Source organism: Cupressus sempervirens, chromosome 7 (assembly GCF_028749045.1).
Source record: "Cupressus sempervirens isolate cs-2001-9-10 chromosome 7, ASM2874904v1, whole genome shotgun sequence".
In the NCBI taxonomy this organism is placed as follows: Eukaryota; Viridiplantae; Streptophyta; class Pinopsida; order Cupressales; family Cupressaceae; genus Cupressus; species Cupressus sempervirens.
Window position 1 is genome coordinate 286,762,651 of NC_143124.1, and position 5,985 is coordinate 286,768,635.

Here is a 5,985-nt window from a genome sequence, read left to right on the forward strand (position 1 = left end):
TAAATAGAATTTCCCTATAAAAAAGAAAAATAATATTATATATTGGAAATAGCAAAAAACCTATGGTTGACAATAATGAATATATAATCATTAAAATAATGATTTAAATATACTTGGGGGGACTAGTAGTGGATCTACTCTTGTCAGAGCCGAAGCAAGAACATGGCTATCTACAACTAAGCCTTCCCAACCAGCAAGAACATACTGAAACTTGTAGTCAAACGAACAGACACCCATTACATTTTGTGATAGGTGGCCTTTTCTATCACAATATTTTGCTTGGTTTTCGACATCAATGGTAATTGGTATATGGGTTCCATCGACTGCTCCAATACAATCCTAGTGTAAGAAATATTATTGTCAAATATGTAGCAATAGACTCAAGCAACAAAATACATGACAATATGAGATTTACCTTGAAGTATGGATCAAAACGGTCCTTCCCAATAATTTCTGGAGGAGTGTTTGGAGAAGGGGGCAAAAAGTAACTGGTATGGAGTGATATAATAGCCTTCAAGACCTTATGGAAGTGGCGACTCACTGTCTGTCCTAATTGACCAAAGTTATGGCCAATCTTACGATTCCTTAGATTGTGGCCAAGAGTATGTAGGAACATAACTAGTTGTTCTTTCAATTTCATGTTTACCGTATTTTTAATGCTCCCTTTCTCCCTTAGAATATTTGCAAGTTTGAAGAATGCTTCTCTAGACATGCGTATTTGGTCATGGCAATCTGTCTCATTGGAATAGATAATACATTTATAAAAAGGACAAGCAGCCCTTCTTCTCTTGTGCCTTTGTCTTTTAGCATCTTCTGATGCTGTTACTATGAATACCACTTGGGCTACAAGCAAAATGGAATATATACGCAAGAGTGTGATTTTCCTAACAATGCTTCCATAAACTTGTACTTCAGTAGTAGGATCCATTAAATGCCCTATAACATTTTAATGGAGTTATTATGATCCATATACCTTTCTTATACAATGTAGTAAAAAAGAGTTTATCCACATAAACCGACCAAAAGTAGTAAAAAAGAGTTTCTCAAAATAAATGTTGAATAATTGATGATTCCAACGTTGCCAATGAAATTTGTTACCATGAAAAGGATTTTGGTATTTTCTTTTACTAAATGGACTCTACTATGTTCTTGACTTGAAATCTACTCTTATAAGTTAATAACTATGAATACTATGTTCTTGACCTGAAGTTTGCTTTTATAACCCAATAAGATCTATGGATGAAATCTAAAAATGTCAAAAAATTTGAGATCTGCACTCAGAAGTTTTGAAAGAGATTTATACTACTTTGATAACAGGAGAAGGATACCTTTCCTTCCAGGAAAAAAAATCTCAAAATGAGTTTCTTTTTACTAAAAAAATAATCTTCTATATTAATGTAGTTAAATGATCTTATATTCACCTTTTTGGGTAAGATTGGGTAATATTCTGTGAGTTTATTAGTATCAACATTTTGGATCATATTCAATGATCTCTTAGGATGAGAGAGCTAAGAATGTCTATAAATAAATGATCTTATTCTCGAAAATGACATAAAATCTACTATAAAAATGTCCCACTTTGTGTACAGGTTTATGTGGAAGTCGAGTTTACCTTACATAATAAGGTTGAAGACCATGTCTATGAAACAATGGAGGACATAGATGTTTTCACCAATGCCAAAAAGTTGTGCAGCAAGGGAAAAAATATTGAAGGGACTCCAAAGGGAATTGGGTTAATGGTCTTGGCATCAGATGATCTGACTGAAAGAAGTGTCGTTTCTTTCAGATTTTTCAAACATAAATTAGACAACCAGCTAAGGAAAGTGGTATTGTGTGTTTACCAAAGCAGGTTATGACTTCATTGGTATAATTAGATGTGATGAAAATAATGTTATACATATTTAAAGGAGCCTGAACACCATTGTGCGATAAAAGTTACATTGGGAATTCTTTTGTAGCCGTGACAGACAAATCATTATGTAATTGTGATAAGTAATACTATGAGTATACAATCTCCTCTGCATTTGAACTCTATAATAGTGCCAAAAACAAAAAATATAACTGTAGAAGAGAACTGTAATGCTGTTAGAAAACAGGGAAGAGAAAACTTTATTATTGTGAGAAACAGATTTGACAGTGCATGGAAGAGGAGATAAGGTATATGTGTCAAATTAGGCGAGAAGGATCATCAGGAGCAATATTACTGTTGCCTTGACTGAAGCGCATTTTCAGACATCTACACAAAGAACTGCTGGTGTATTGATTTTTTAAAAGATGTACATTGTATCACCCATTCAGATGAATAAGGGACAATTATACAAGTTCCTATTAGGCTCACAAAACTAATTCTAATGAATTTAACCAAAAATCAATCTGGTACCAATAACTAATACTGAAGCTGATTATCTGTTGACTGTACAATTATAATAGTCTAAATTAATATGAAACAAGATGTACAATTTTAAAATTCATCAGTTTAATATGTATGGGCATTTTTAATAGAATATTAAAACCCTATTCAATGAATTTTACCAAAGACTACTCCATATATATACATGGTCAATTCAATGTTAGTGATCAAAATAATGAAAAAACGGGTCCTCTACCAAATGCAATTTTCTAAATGCCATCGAGACTGTACAGGGAGGCGATTGGTAGCTACCAAAAAGGAATGGCATGGTCATCGAGTTTCACATCGGTATTAACAAAGGACATGGAATGAAGTCAGAAAGAGCATTGCAAACACTTGAGAAGGTGCGAGACTTGGGATATTCAGATACATAATATGAAACAAGATGTACAATTTTAAAACTAAAATCCTAGCTGCGGACTCAAAAAACTATTCTAATCTATACATTGGGAAGATAGCACAATGCTGATTCTTTTCTAAAAAGAACATCATATTTTTCACAATCATATTCTTCTACCAAGAAAAATCAAAGACTTGTTTCCACTACCCACATACATTTTGTAGGAAAATCAAAATTGACCTGTGGGCTAGGGTTTCGTCCCTTGGAAAGAATGGTTGAAAAAATAAACCAAAAACCTGTTATACGAAGACGATGGCAACGGGCAGCGGCAATGTTGCAATGAAAAGCTTCAATATTGCACTCCAATGGTTGCAGACGACGAATGTTGGGGAAACCTTGTGGCGCAGGATGCGTTGGGGAAAAATCTCGTGCGGACCCGACAAAAAGGGAAAAAATTGTTTTAAGTCATCAGCAACATGAGTGGCAGACCCGACGACATTATTAAATTTGGAATAGGCAACGTTGGAATAGGAATAGGCAGACCCGACGACATTATTAAATTCCTATTCCACCTATTTTGGTGGAATAGGATAAGCCCGTTTTGATGGGAAAAATAGAATACCAAACCCAGTTCTTAAAACCCATTTGGTGCAACCAACACGGCATATGATTTTTTTGGCATTTACTAATCCGTATTCCGCTCGCCAAACGGGCCGTAAAGGATTAAACTCTTCCTTGGCCTAGCCGTGCAAAATATCACTGTCGCTTCACGAACGCTTACAGTCATATACAGAACAAAAAGTCTGGAAGCATGTGATAAGCAGAAATATCCCGGTGGCCAGAACAGTGAGGAGCTGCCACGAATTAAAGATGTACTTGTTTGCACATTTCTTCGCAGCCACGCTCCACCTGTTGTTATAATGCCTGTTGACGTCCGCTATAACTTGGTCCAGATACTTAACTCGAGTCAATTTGACGCATCTACATATTCCGTTCCACAGGCTTGCTACTTTCCCGTCGTCTGCCAGCTGGTTGCAGATAATCCCTCTTCTCCTCAGCAGCCCAACATCTTCTTCTGTGTCGATGATTCCGTTCATGAAATCGGTGTAGCGACTGAAGGCCAAATCACCAGGCGCTGCCGAAGCTTCGAAGGCCGCCAGATTTCTCAGAACAACTTCTGTGTTGGAATCCAACCTCAATCTGGGAAGATAAAGAGTTGCAGTGCTCGGTTCGAAGCGAACTGTGCTAAGGTCTCCCTCGGTTGGAACGAATCTTACTCCCGCCCAGCATAAATCGGACACAGACGGAATTTCCAGCTCGTCGCGTGAAGGAGGGATTTCCGGAGAGGAAGATTCTCTCTCAACATTACGGTTAATTGAACCAGTTTCAAACGCAGAAGCGAGATTCCTCGCCAACTGTGTCGCAAACTGGGCAGCCCTTCCTTTAAAGACACAGTCAAAGAAAAGGGAGACAAGTTGAACAAGACTGATTGTTAGCGAAGAGAGAACCCTCCATAAAGCTTTCACAGCATGCTTTATGTATGCTGAATCAGTCTCCGGGGCCTGATTCCCGTCATCATTCTTCTCAGTGAAGGTGTCGTCCAGGACTGCTGAAGGGACAATAGAGTGGTAGAGCACCTCCAATAGGTGACCCCTCGTTTTTATGCACAGCCCCGAACTATTCTTCAACATAAATGGCGACCATTCTTCACAGGCCAGCGTCACCAGATTACTTAGCCTTTCTTCCGCCTTATCTTGACAACCCAGCTGGATTTCCAGCAGCTTCTGCAGAAGGAACAAAGGAATCTGATTCTCAAGCATCATCAGATCTCTCATAATTGCATTGTGGGTTGCACTTCTGCCCAGCCGTTTCAGCTGGGATGACAGTTGCGAAGAAGAGTGATCCACCCCTTTCGTGTAGAACTGCAAACACTCGAGCACGAACGACGCGTCCAGAGCCATGAGCCATGCAAGTGCTTCTTCCTCTTTGTAGTCAAGACATTTTTGGTAGCACTTCCTGATTTGCCAGTCGTACTTCTTCACCTCTCCCACTACGTATTCGAACTTGCAGTCACCGGTTAGCAAGTACTGAAATCTTCGCGCAGCAGCCACTTTATAACTCTCCATTTCCCACAGTTGGGATCTCCAATGGTGATATGGTCCAATGGAGACGCACTGCGGAACATATGCTTCTGGCTTCATTGTGAAGAGCTCTTTGGGCACACCGAAAATGGATGCCACCATTTCCTTCTCTTCTTCTTGCTCCAAACGCTTTTGGACGCTTTCCTTAATCTGAATAACCCAAAGATTTTGATCAATGTTTAGTTCGTCTGGATTCATTACTTCCGTTGTCTCGGTAGGGAGCAGATATGGGATTTATCAAAGCAACTAACCAGGCAGGGGATGAAAATTAGATAATCCAAAGCTGAAATTTGAGAAGCAATAAGGGAGAGGGTCATATATATAACCTCATTCTCGGTTTCAACGCAAGTCCCAAAAAATTTCTCCACTTCCAGCGAGAATCGAAAATGGTTACGGATTCTATTCAAACTGCTAGGGTACTTGTTTTTCTCAAAGGTCTTGTACGAAGGGCTTAAACATCACACACTAATGCTTCCTTTCTAAAGTAGAAATGTTAAATAGTCAAAGTTTGACTTAACTTTCCAAGCTTAATTTTTTAGTTAGTGTGTGATGTTTAAAGCTGGCCGGTATTGCAGGCAGTCGCAGATGGCCCTCTGATTGGAATGATTGCAAGATGACACATGTGAGCATTTTCAGTCTTGTTCAGAAGCGTAGAAGAAGAGTTTAAAGGGTACGAGTAGGCATTCACGTTGTCCACAATTGACATCCAGAACATTTCTCCGACTACATTTGAAGAGATGGTGTTTACACGCGTCAGATTATTTCGTTCACTTCTTTTTTTAATCCGATTTTGTAGATTTAGTGTAATCCAAGATATGCAGAGATAAATTAACTCATCACATTAAGACCAAGATGCCAGAAGTTGTGTTTTCTTCATCAACAAGAGCTCTTGGAGCTTGAGTCCCTGTCTTATGAAGGGAAGATTAAAGAATGCAAATGATAATTTAAATGACATTAAGATAATAGTTTAGATATATATATATATATTATTGTGAAATGTAAATTATTATATGAGACTATTTATAATTACATAATTTTTTACAATATATTTTATATTTAATGTATAATATATTATAATTTCTTTATATAAATAT

The 5,985-nt window shown here is 37.9% G+C and overlaps 1 pseudogene; it reads right to left on the minus strand.

Annotated features, from left to right (window-relative positions):
- Positions 1-3,315: 3,315 nt before the first annotated feature.
- LOC149546548 (putative UPF0481 protein At3g02645 pseudogene) lies at positions 3,316-5,164 on the minus strand (annotated as a pseudogene).
- Between the last annotated feature and the right edge of the window lie 821 nt (positions 5,165-5,985).